This window comes from Jaculus jaculus, chromosome 7 (genome assembly GCF_020740685.1).
Source record: "Jaculus jaculus isolate mJacJac1 chromosome 7, mJacJac1.mat.Y.cur, whole genome shotgun sequence".
Lineage (NCBI taxonomy): Eukaryota > Metazoa > Chordata > Mammalia > Rodentia > Dipodidae > Jaculus > Jaculus jaculus.
In genome coordinates, this window is record NC_059108.1 from 88,188,316 (window position 1) to 88,201,471 (window position 13,156).

Below are 13,156 nucleotides of genomic sequence, written 5' to 3' on the forward strand. Positions count from 1 at the left end.
GTCTGTCATCAAGGCTCTGAAGGAGGGCATTACCTGAGAGCGGCTCTTATCTGAAGCTGCAAACTGCTGCCACCAACAATTCTCAACAAAGAGTGGTGGTCATGGAAGGCTGGGCCACTGAGTCAGTCAGCTCCGAAGCTGCTTCTCACAGCCTCCCCCTTCGTGGACCCTCTGAGCCCAAGAACCAGGCTGCCTTTAACTATAGATGAGCACAGCCACGGAGGACAAGCACCCCAATTCTGTATGCGCTGATAAACAGAAAGGTTCAAAATAGTCTCTTGCAATACTCTAAGGGATACAGCATGTTTCTGCATTTTTTATGTCACAACTAAAGAACGTGTCTATGTTTAAAGTTATAATGGAAATCTGGATTTGATCGATATTGAAAATAGGTGCTTTGTGTCATCTATCCTTCTCTTTCCTAAGAGGACCTCCTAGTCCAGAGAACTAAACTTGTCTTACTGGTTTGGCCCTCCAGGAAAAGTAAGTCATGTTTTCTCTCGAGTTATTTTTACTTAGATCACTTTTCAACAATCAACATTTATGACTAATGAATGGACTTGTCAAATTAATAAATACCAGATGAAATCAGAAATTTTGTAGACTTGGTTTTGCTCATTTTTACTGTCTTTATCCAAATATAATATATTCACAGATATCCCAGAAAAAAATCAACTAATGTTTCTTAGTTGCTTTTTTTTTACATGTATTTAGTTAAATTATGCATTAATATTTAATTATATGTTCACACTGTCCACTTAGTTTCAATTATGGGATGATATACACATATAAGTATTAACTTTATGAAAGAAATAAAACTATTAAATTTATGACAAAAAAGCTTTATAGGCAGCTGAATTATTTGGAGCTAAAAATTTTAACTGATATTACAATGATAATTTTTCACAAGTAAAAGTAATGAAATAGGTGATAGTACTCATTTGATGTTTCAAGTTCTGATAAAGAGAATCTGGTTTTCCTTCAGGTATTTCACAGATTTTGTGGGGGGGGGGGATGGGGAAGAGTGCAAAAGTAGAATTTGGGGGGGGGGGAGACTGAAAATGAACCAAGCATGCCTTTCTTTTAAAGAAAATCAGCGGTAGTTTAAAGTATTTAAAGTGATGATTATGGTTTCATTTTCATAGCAACTTTTTCTTCTGAAAATTCAATTCTATGAATCTCTTCAGTGCAAAAAGATGATACTCCCTCTTATGACTACCATTTGACAAGAACAGATTTGTAGTCAGGGAAGAATAAAAATAAAATGTTTGAGAAAAACTTAAAAAATAAAAAGATAAGCAGGAAAATTGTTGCCTGTTTAAAGTTCTATATTAGTATAGCTATATTACACACACACACACACACACACACACACACACACACACACTTGGAATTAGGAATTGTACTCCCAATAAACTAATATATAATACCAATGAGAAAGGTATATACAAAGTCCTACTTTGGAATTTTCACCATGAGATTTTATTCAGCTGTTTGGCTAAATTTTATTTAATTTATCCATAAATAGGAGTACTAGCACTCAGAAATATCTGGCTAAGTTTCTTTTGTGCAGTGTGGTACCACATTAGAATATAAGTACATTTAGAGTGACAATTTAAAGGCAATAAGCAAAATAATAATTATTAGTTCAAAGGAAATTTCTAAACAAAAATAAGGCATCATCAAAGATTCAAACCTGTGCAAAGATTTTAATTATTTTTAATCCTAATTTTTGATCATGGTTACTTTATTCCACTTAAATCTGTAAACTGCATTTTGCCTCTCACTTTCTAAGTGCTTCCACATCTGCTCTTTCCAGGTAGCATGGTGAATGCTGAGGTCATTCTGTTTGAGCTCAGAAATAATTATGGATTTAACATTGAACACACAAAGTTCACTTGTGTCACAGCCTATTTTGCGCAAACAGTTAAAGTGTTCTGTGTTCTGCTCATATTTAAATAGTTTTTACAGTTTATTCAGTTATGGATTAGAGAGAATTTTTGTTCTCCAAAAAGCCTATGACACTTTTGTGCCTAATTAAGTCCTCTGTTGGAACAGCGATGAAATAATGGGATTTTAGAAATCTGGTCGAAGATGAAAAGTTGGCTAGCATACACAACTACGTGGTGGTGACTGCCCTCTGTTTCAAAAAATAAACTTTCAGAGCAGGAATCTAGTAAGGGTAGAACTACTAAAAACTACAAATATCTTCACATTACTGTGTGGAATCTAGGGGATGTGTACAGTAAAAGAAAAATCTCTATCACATCTCCCAGTGTCCTTCCATAAGAACAGGAGCACAGCGTATGTCAATTTTCATTTAATGGCAGAGTTTAAAATTAAAAGCAGCAAGAAATATCTCTAAAGACTTTCCCTTCCTTTTATATTATTTCCAAGTAAATAGCAATAAATTCGTGAGCATAAGCAAATGGCCGCAGGCTTTCCAACTCACTTATATGTGTAATAAAATAGCTAATCTAATTGAACTGTAGCATATTTCTACATCTCCGAATTAAATCTACAGCTTTTTAGAACAAAATTATGTAATAGTTGCTAATTAGCAAATAAGTAAACATCTTTCAACTAAAATAGTCAAGTAAGAAAACATTTTATAAATGCATTCATTCCTTTAATGTAAAACCACAGCATTAAGTCATCTTTCTCAGAGAAGCAGTTTGACCTTTACAATAATATTCTCATCCATCATATTTTATTTAAACAAGAAACACCTTACCTGTCTCACCTGCTTTTTAAAATAAAAATTTTTTTGCACATCTCAGTGAAAACTTGTAGGCTTTAGTTACTAGTATCTATAAAGAAAAATCTGGCTTAATTATAGTTCTTAGCTCCACTGGCCATTTTAAACAGAAAACTGGTTTTTTTGTGTGTTGACAATCACATTTTGAACTGATTCTTTCCAGATGAAAAGATACTTTTTCAAACAATGTAATAAAAATGTAAACTCAGCTGTTTCACAGACATAAAAGTGATTTATATCACATGTACTGTGCTCATGGAGATTTTCTCCCTACACAATGGAAGTTTTATTTTAAGGAAAAGTTAATAATTAACAGCTAGGAAAATCCCACAATGCAAAGAAGGCAGCTATAGGAGATTAATCGACTCCCTTCGCTTTTCCACAAAAAGTGGCCAGTAAGCATGGTGAGGAAAGTATGGGATATTTAAAAAGTAGCCAGTGGAGATGGTCCTTACCTTTGGTGGGGGTGGGGCACAGCAGTGATTACAAGGAGCCATCAGGAGGCTTCAGGGAGCTGTACTTGTGCCATGGCCTGAGTGCTGCACTCATGCATGCATGCATACATACATACATACATACATACATACATACATACATACATATTTGTGTATGTGTACGTGTGTGCCTGTGTGTGTGAAAATGCACTGAACTAAGCCCCGATGTGTACTTGATGTGTACCTTTCTGTCTTATCCTCTACTTCAATACAAAAACTAGGTAAGTGCTTTCACTTATTTTTTCATAAATACTCTGAGGTATGGTTGGGTCATTATCTATTCCCTCATAAGCCATATGAAAAGAGTAGTACTCAAAATTATGCCAGTTGCTCAAGTGATGAGTCTCACACTAGTCCAATGCAGAGAGAGAATAGGCAGTATTTTACATTTTATAAAACAGAGAGAGAGAGAGAGAGAGAGAAGAGAGGTAAGAGAGGGAGAGAAAGATAAGAGCATATATTTGAGGTCTCATATATGAAATCTCCATCAAAACATAATCCCTTTGAAGAGATTTTAATAGAGGCCTGTAAAATTCATGTTTCTAGCAGTATTTTTCTATGGCTGTGAATCTAAATTCTACACATCCCATTCCCAATGATTGCTGCTAATGGGACACAGACCACATGGAAATTGGAAACTCAGTCAAGAGCCATAACATACCACTCCCCCACCAAAATGTGGACCCAAGTATAAAAATTGGGTTGGAATCAAATTGTTAATAAACTGCAAAATCTCTTTCTCTCCATATATATATAGGACACTAAGGAAATTGGCCAACTAATGGATCCTGAGAAATCTATACTTGAACACATGAAGTGGTATCCTTTATGCAGCACAAGCTCATTTTGTACATTTGCACTGTGAATTTTGGTCTTTAAATCTCTGTAGGTTAATTCATTAGCACAAAACATTTATTTGCTTGTATTTTATTTTATATAATATTTACTTCATCACAAAAGTAATAAAAAACATTTTATAGGCTATATTTGGTGTTGCACTTTCTGAACCAGTCAGGTGCCCAACACCATAAACCCTGTCAAGGAAATATGTTTTTATTATTATCTAAGATCTCACCACATCTTAGACCTCACATTTAGACCTCACTTATTTTTAAAAAATATATTTTATTTATTTATTTGTGTGTGAGAGAGAGGAAGAGGCAAAGAGAAAGAGAGAATGGGCACACCAGGTCTTCTAACCACTGCAAATGAACTCCAGATGCATGTGCCCCCTTGTGCATCTGGCTTACATGGGTTCTGGGGAATCAAACCAGGGTCCATAGGCTTCACAGGCAGATGCCCTAACCACTAAGCAATTTCCCTAGCCCTAGACCCCATATCTTAAGAGCAATTCCCTTTGGTTCTCCCCTCTCTGGCTGTTCTTTTTTTTTTTTTTTAACTTTCTTTCCTTTGGTTTTTTTGAGGTATTGTCTCACTCTCTAGCCCAGACTGACCTGGAATTCAATATGTAATCTCAGAGTGGCCTCAAACTCACAGTGATCCACCTACCTTTTCCTCCTGAATGCTGGGATTAAAGGCATATGTCACCATGTCCAGCTCTATCTGGCTGCTATTTTCTAAAATGCTTGCTTTTTCTCTAGTGCCCTTACCTTCTGAAATGGCATTTTTACATTAGAGTTTCTTTTCTCCCTTCTAACCTAAATACAATAAAAAATGTCACCTTTAAGCATATATGCATGCACATGTGCTTAGCTATGAGCAGTTACAATTTTGTACCTCACATTCATTAGTAAGGCATGGAATCCTCTCATAGTCCTTCAATTATTCATCTCTGCTTCTTCCTCAAAAGACTAACACCCCTTACCCCAGCGTAAATACTATGATGGTCTCATGCATGTCATGTTATTTGCAATTAGGAGTTAAAGAGAAGGACAAGCATAAGTACATGATGAACCCAAAGTTAATGGGACAAATATTTTCAAAGTTACTTGTGTACATCCCCAGGGTCAAATCCAGTCCTCAGAAATCCACGTGCAGTTTCCATGGAAATAACTATAAACACAAGCATAGGGGAAAATAGCTGTAGTCAGTCTTTTTCTCTGTATTGACACACGGTCTTTATCCTTTGCTGGCTTTACCTTTCAAATGGCAAGTTTTGGCTTGGTTATATGGATACAGTGGAACCTCATGTACTCTCTCATACCTTTGAGAGACCTGGAATAAAGTATTCATTGTAGCAATCAGTAAAAAAAAAATGGAAAAAAAAGACAGCAAGAAGAAGCAAACAAAGGAAGTTCATGAAACATTTTTATTTTATTGCATTATTAAAAGAGTATAGACGCTGGAAAGAAAATATGATACAAACTCAAAGGAAAGCAAATAGTTAATAGAGATGAAGTTGTCACTCATCAAGCATTAAAAAATATTTAAAAAACAAAAAGGTCTGTAAAATACCATGCACACAATGACTACATACAACTAAGGCTATGTGCAGGGGGCATACCTGACTAGTGATGTTCACCTTTTAACTTCTCCACAAGTGTTTTGATTTCCTCAAAAAGGAAAAATTTAACTCTTTTTTTCCCTTTTGGTGTTTCAAGGTAGGGTCTTGCTCTAGGCCCAGCTGAGTGAAATTTACTCTGTAGTATCAGGGTGGCCTTGAACTCAGTGATCTTCATACCTCTGCCTCCTAAGTGCTAGGATTATAGGAGTGTGCCACTATACCTGGCTTTAATCCTCATTTTTAATGAAGTTTAATAAAGGAATTGCAGAGAGTCATCTAATATTTATATAATGTTCTCTTACAGATTAAAAACAGATTTGAAAATATAAGGAATCAAAAATTTGATTGTAGGGTTGTCTACTGATAATAAGCAAAATAGGAAAATAAGTCTTTTCCAAAGAATAAAAATTAAAACTAAAGGTTTACTTATGTTAGTGGCTCAGTGAATATATGCTAATGACTAAAGTCAACTATGAAATTTTATAAATTTCAAATTTTATTTCAACATGAAGGCTTATCACACCTTAATTATTTGGGGGCCACAAAATCATCCTAGGGAAAAGTTCATTCATCATGACTTTGTCAATCACAGGGAAAAGATGGAATTTCCAAGCTACCTCAATATGATCCTAATACACTTTAAACATATCTATTTAAATTGCTCTTTTTGTTATGGGGATTTGGGAAAAAATCACATGAAAGCAATATTGGAATGCGATTTTTAAGCCCTACTGACTAGTATATAGTTTGAAAATAATTTAAACTTTGTCATTGAGATCGTAAGGATCATAAATATATTCAAATTACAAGCAAACCAATACATTGAGCAGATTGTTGTATTACCTGACTTACCTCCAAAACCCATGTTCTTGAGGTATGTCATATGAAAACTCAGCTTGCTCAAAATGTCCTAACAAAGATCCAACATATTAAAGAAAGTATAAAATAGAATGCATTTGGTTTGATCATAAACACATGAGGCTGAAGAGAAGTTTGTTTATAAAAGTAGGGTCAGTATAAAGTATCTACCAGCATGGCCCATACTTCTATTATGAGTCCCTTTGGAGATGACCACCAGGAGCCACCTGTTGGCTAAACTGAGATGCTGGTCACTAGCCTAGAGGAGGAATCAGAAACTAATCTACAGAAAGAGCAAGAATCCTGTCAGTGCCATGGCAGTGAAAGTTCATGCAGAAGAGCTCAGCGCACGCGAAGTTCAGGACTCAGTGTCCATATACATAACTCTAAATGCTCAGGAGTTGTTCACAGCACCATGCACAGTGACAGGAGGTTCGATAAACCACAGTGTCTGCATGGGAGACAAGATGCCTTCCCCCATTTATTAAGAAAGACAAGTACTACACAGTGGAAATCAGAAGGGTCCATAAGCCTCCAAATTAATTAGACTTTAAGAAGAGCCAAGAAATGGACACTCTAGGAGCAAAATGGAAACTCCATAGACACCACATTTTGTCAAGTGACTAGCAATCTCTTCATGTGAAGGCATTCAAAGTATAGGCAGTCAACCCTACCATGTATATGATGTAGAAAGAATTTAAGAACAACTTTCATCTGCCAAAGAATGTATTACTTGTTCTACTTAATAAATAAAAGATGGTGTGATACTTTGTTTTTTAAAGGAATCTTTAAGTAAACACTAGGCATAATTTAATTCAACCAGCATTTGTTGAATTCCATCTATGACTCTGGCCTCCTGTAGGGGCCCAGGGACACCCACATTGGGAAGAAGGAATCCTAACCTTCGTGTAGCTCACTACTGACTTGCAGTGAAGTGCTTATTTGCTTTAAGTGCATACCTGGTATAAAATATCCTGGAAAAACTACTGCTCAGCTACCACTAGATTCTAACATTTCCATTATCTCTCTGACCTATTCCCATGGATATAGACAGCTCATGTTCCAAAAACCTACATAAGGCCATAGGAACACTTAGTTACAGTGATGAAATGGAAAACTGAACTATCTGAATATCTCTATATCAGCCTTGCCAAGGGAAGATCTTCAAAGGGAAAAACCCAATTCACCTTATCTGCCTTGGGATTCTGGACTCTGATAAGAATTTCAGCTATCATTTCCAGTGCCACTAAAACTCCTTATTGACCATTAGCAAACTGACTAGTTTTCTCCCATGTATTTTACTCTATGGAAAAGAGGACCCAGAAAGGGGTTGGAAGAGGAACTATGGCAAAGGAAGCTGGCCTGAATACTGGTAAGATGTGTTGAATGTGTATGAAATTCTTCTTCAGTTTTTGGATAAAGATTTAGGAAAAGAGATCTTTGTGATAAAAACTAACATCAGGTTAGAGAGATGGCTTAGCAGTTAAGGCACTTGCCTGTGAAGCCTAAGGACCCAGGTTTAATTCCCCAGTACCTGCATAAACCTGATGCACAAGGTGGTGCATGTGTCTTGAGTTCATTTTCAGTAGCTAGAGGCCTTGGTGCACCCATTCTTTCTCTCTGCCTCTTTCTCTCACGCCCACTTCAAGTAAATAAAGTATTATTTTTTTAAAAAAACTAGCATCAGTAAAAATTTAACATTTAATCTAATAGATTATTTTCATATGGTAGCATTTCCATTTAAATAAAAATAAAGTTTTTAAGAACTTTAATGAATCATTTGACTTCATTAATAGTAAAGACAACACTCCAATGTTGATACTTGGCTAAAGACAAAACTGAAAAAAAATTTTGCTTAATAGTTTAAAGTCAGATTCAGTTTCATCTTTCTACTCCTTAAAATAACATAAACACAAAACAACAAATCAAATAACAAGAAGACTGAAAAGCTCTTATGTGTAAGTAATATAAAGTAGTAGATAAAAGTTTATGTAATGAGTAGTGTGGCTTAGATTTTGCTTCACTATTATCGAGAAAATTTTCATGGCCAATGAAAACTCCATAATAATGAGACTCTAAGCAGTAACATCTTTCTTTTCACAATTTTTCTTGCTCTACGACCCTTGTTGAAAATACAATTTGGGGAGAAAAGTAGATGAGAATAAGTAGTGGAATAAATGACGGGAAGAGCTTTAAGGAAGTCAACACAAAACGTTTTTATGTGGTAGGTACCAAACCTTATTTGGAAGGTCTAAACAGGATGAAAAGGTCTTCTCTATTCAGTAGTTTCACTTAATCCTCAGTCCAAACATTTGCCCCAATAAACATTAGATTATTTTTATGTTAGCTATAAAGCTGTCAGTCCTCAATAAACAGATACACTCCTGGTGGTTTTGCCTTTGCTGTCAAAGAATTGTCAATATGTATACTGGCTCTTAAATTAAAGCAAACACAGAAAAAGAAATGTGAAACTAGAATTGCACAGCAGAGTTTAATGGGAAGTTGTTGAAATCCTAAATAAATGGTGCTCCAAATGGTAAATGGGGATCAGAAGTTCAATATCATGCAATATAGGGTAGTCAATGTGTTGTTAGCACCTTGGTGTTTCCATAATGGAACATTATAACCTGTCCTACTCAGGTAAACTCGACCCTAACTTTAGCATCTCTCAATTAAGTTTTATGTCTGATGTGCCCATTTGTTGTAGGAAAAGAAACAAGCTTAATGAGAGGGATTCTTTGAAGATTTTTATTTCCTACAGGGACAGTTTATATCTGTCTACAAAATTCCCTCATTGTTTTGGTGGTTTATTTTTTTCCTGCAATTGAGAATGATTATGTAAGAGGTGTGAAGATGTATGAAGATACTGAAAATTCAAATGCTTCCCAACCGGTTGAATAATAATAATAATAACTATATATATATATATATTTTTTTTATTTTTATTTTATTTTTCAAGGTAGGATCTCTGGTCTAGGCTGACCTGGAATTCACTATGTAGTTTCAGAGTGGCCTCAAACTCTCGGTGATCCTCCTACCTCTGCCTCCAGAATGCTGGTATTAAAGGTGTGTGCCACCACACCCAGCTCTTGAATATAATTTTTGAGGTTATTTTTTTAGTGACTTTTTCCCAAAAGCCCGAAGGATCATGTGACTGAGATCAGTATATTTTTTTCTCATCTACCAATCTTATTACAGAAGGAAGCATCTGGAAATCCAGAGCAATGTCTTTATTTCTCCACGTGGAGTGCTCCCCAATGAAGGGATTGCCCCAGCATTATTTTCTTGCTGCATTGTAACTATTCTTATGAAGTTGGTAAGAAAAATGACATGATGACAGAAAACTTGTGGATATATGTTTTTAGTTGGAATAATGTCATGTGCCATCTCCAAAAGCTTTACAAAATGTATTAAACTGGACATCACACATAAAGACACAGAAATAGTAATGTGATTGTCTAAAAATCACAAAAAGATAAGTTTAACTATTTTTATGAAATAAGCAGCTTCTTCTTTTGAGAGAGAGAGAGAGAGAGAGAGAGAGAGAACTTCATGTTAAAAGTTCCAAAGTAAGAGATGCAAATAGGATATGGGTCACTTAGAAGGGAACCTAGATGAACAAAGAGCTTGAGGAAAAGAGAGCTGAAGGTAGATACTCTGGGAATTTTAAGGTTCTGATGAATACTCCCTTTGTTCTATGTCCTACAAGTATTCTCTTCCCTGCCAAGGCTAAAAAAAAATGGATTTCCCCAAGGAATGCCCATCACTGGAGATGTCTGCCATCAAAAGCCATCATGTTCTGAGGAGGTTTAGCAAAAAGATTAAACATTTAAGACAGATGATGGGGTAGAGGAAGGAATAGGCAGGGCTGTAGGGAAGAGAAAATGTCAGCATCCTGAGAAGAGGATTCACAAACATGAAAGGAGGAAATTGACTTTGTCAAATTTAAACCCAGGGCTTGTATTTTGTGGCCCTGAGCAATTTAGAATTGAAGGAGAAAGACGGGACACCCTGTTCACCATGGTGGTGTCAGACATGCATAACCAAGCTCATGCCAAAGCGTGTGAAGTAGTGGCCTGTCACCCTGAAGGAGCAGCTGCAATGATACATAAAGGTCACATCACAGGAGGTAGTTAATGCCCATGATGATGTCACCAGGCAATTTGATCCTTCAATTTTCCAATTATTTCTAAAAACTGCAACTATTATGAGTTTTGGAAGGCACAACTTTTCAAATAATGTAGAAGTGACAATTTGAACTCAGGTCAACCAAATTCAAATTCCTGAAAACTATGAGGAATTGTACATATCACATAAACATTTTGGCTCTGGCAGGCTCATCAAGAAAATGGGAAGATAGCCAGGTGTGGTGGCACACGCCTTTAATCCCAGCACTGGGGAGGCAGAGGTAGGAGGATTGCTGTGAGTTCAAGGCCAGCCTGACACTACATAGTGAATTCTAGGTCAGTCTGAGCTAAAGCGATATCCTACCTAAAAATAAAAAAGAAAATGGGAAGAATCATGGACCCTCTCCTACATGGGTGTTGCTAGGACATTAGATAGTGTATCCAAAGAAGTGAGAAGAGTATCTGATAGCTGATAAGTTATTAATGTGATTTTAGTATCTTTAAAAATTATTTATTTATCTATTTATTTGTGTCTTTGTATGGGTGTGCAAAGACCTTTTGCCCTACTGCAAACAAATGCCAGATTATTGAGCCACGTTTTGTATCTGGCTTATATGGGCAGCTAGGGAATTGAACCCTGGGACTGACAAGCTTTGCAAGTAAACACCTTTGACCATTGAGCAATCTTCATACCCTCCTGTTTTAGTATCTTTATATTGGCATTTTGAAACTTTATGATTCTTCATAAAATGTATGAATTATTATTACTCCTTCAACCATGCAATCATTCAAGCATACTGCTGCAAGCTACTATTGCATGCTAACAATATATCATGTGACATGCAAACTTACTATAATAAATGTTACAATATCTTTAAGATTTCCATTTAGCTGGGCATGGTGGTACATGCCTTTAATCTCAGTTCTCAGGAGGCAGAGGTAGGAGGATCGCTGTGGGTTCGAGACAACCCTGAGACTCCATAATGAATTCCAGGTCAGCCTGGGGTAGAGTGAGACCCTACCTCAAAAAAACAAAAAAAATATCAAAAGATTTCCATTTAGACTTTTTGTTGTTTTGACTTTTGTTCTTATAGACTTCAAATGTCTGGTGAAAATTTCCTTCTATTCTTCAACTTTTGGAATATATTTATTGTAGTTTTTTAAAAGTCTATGTTAAAAATAGAAATATTATGTGACCTGATAATTCCATCCTTAGGCATATACCTCAAAGAATGGAAAGCAGAGACTTGAACAGATAGCTGTACCCCCATGTTCTGAACAGCATTACTTACAATAGTCAAAAAGTAGGAGCAATGCTGATGTCCACTGATAATTGGGAGTGAATGAACAAAGTATAGTGCATACACAATGTGATATTGGGGCAGAAAAAGAAGTTGTATACTGACATGTGGTAACATAGGTGAACATTGAATACATCATGTAAAGTGAAATAAGCCAATCACAAAAGGGCAAATGCATTACAATTCCACTAACATCAGGCCAGACTAACAGATACTTTCTGAATGGGCAAAGTTTCAGTTTGGCAACATGACCCCATTCTGGAGATGGAGGGCAGTGGCAGCCCTATAGCCATGTGAGTACACAAGGCTTCACCAAGCTGTATGCTTCAACACGACTTAAAACGATAAACTTATGTTATGTATTGTTTAAAACTGAAGTAAAGGCAACATTAACAGGTTCTGTCCTGATAATTCCAAAATTTGGATTGTTATTGTCCATATTTCTATTGACATTTGGTTATTTGGTCTTCCCACTACAGAACTGTAGTGGTTTGATTCAGGTGTCCCCCATAAACTTAGCTGCTTTGACAGGATTGGAACCAAAATCTCTTAATACTGTCTTTCAAAATTGTAAATCTTGACATACCTCTTATTTTAAGTGTTCTTTTCCTTAACTAACTTTTTATTTATCAGAGTGTTTAGTTTTTATACATAATGTTTTTAGTCTCTCTGATTATTAAGCCTTAGACAGGAATTATTGTAAAGAGAGCAATAGTGAAGAAAGGGTAAACTGCAAGCAATGGAAGTACACTCTGCACTCCACTTGGCTCTTCCTCAGTTCCCTACACACAGTATCACCTGCCAACAGTGAATCCCTGAATCTGAAAACTACATGCCAAAATACAGCCCTTCACCTCTAAATAACTGTGTGAAATTAGTAATTTTGCTATCTTCCAGAGATCATTGAAAGTAACATGACAAATAATCATAATTGGAATCTTGGTCTTGTGTGTGAGAACTTTTTTTTCCTGGTATTCATCTTGATTTGACAGTATCATCTATATGAATGTGATCAGAATATATAGGTGTAGGTATATGAAACAAGTTATCATTTCAATTAAATTCATTAAACTCAATTTGGGTTGGATAATAAATATGTAAGAAGAACTGTGTTATACATTATTGTAACATGTTTTCATTGAAGTCCTATATAT

At 35.8% G+C, this 13,156-nt stretch overlaps 1 protein-coding gene across 1 annotated transcript in view; it reads right to left on the minus strand.

Annotated features, from left to right (window-relative positions):
- The window catches only part of Slc25a21 (solute carrier family 25 member 21), a 571,282-nt gene that overhangs the window by 111,457 nt on the left and 446,669 nt on the right, over positions 1 to 13,156 (minus strand). The window lies entirely within an intron of this gene.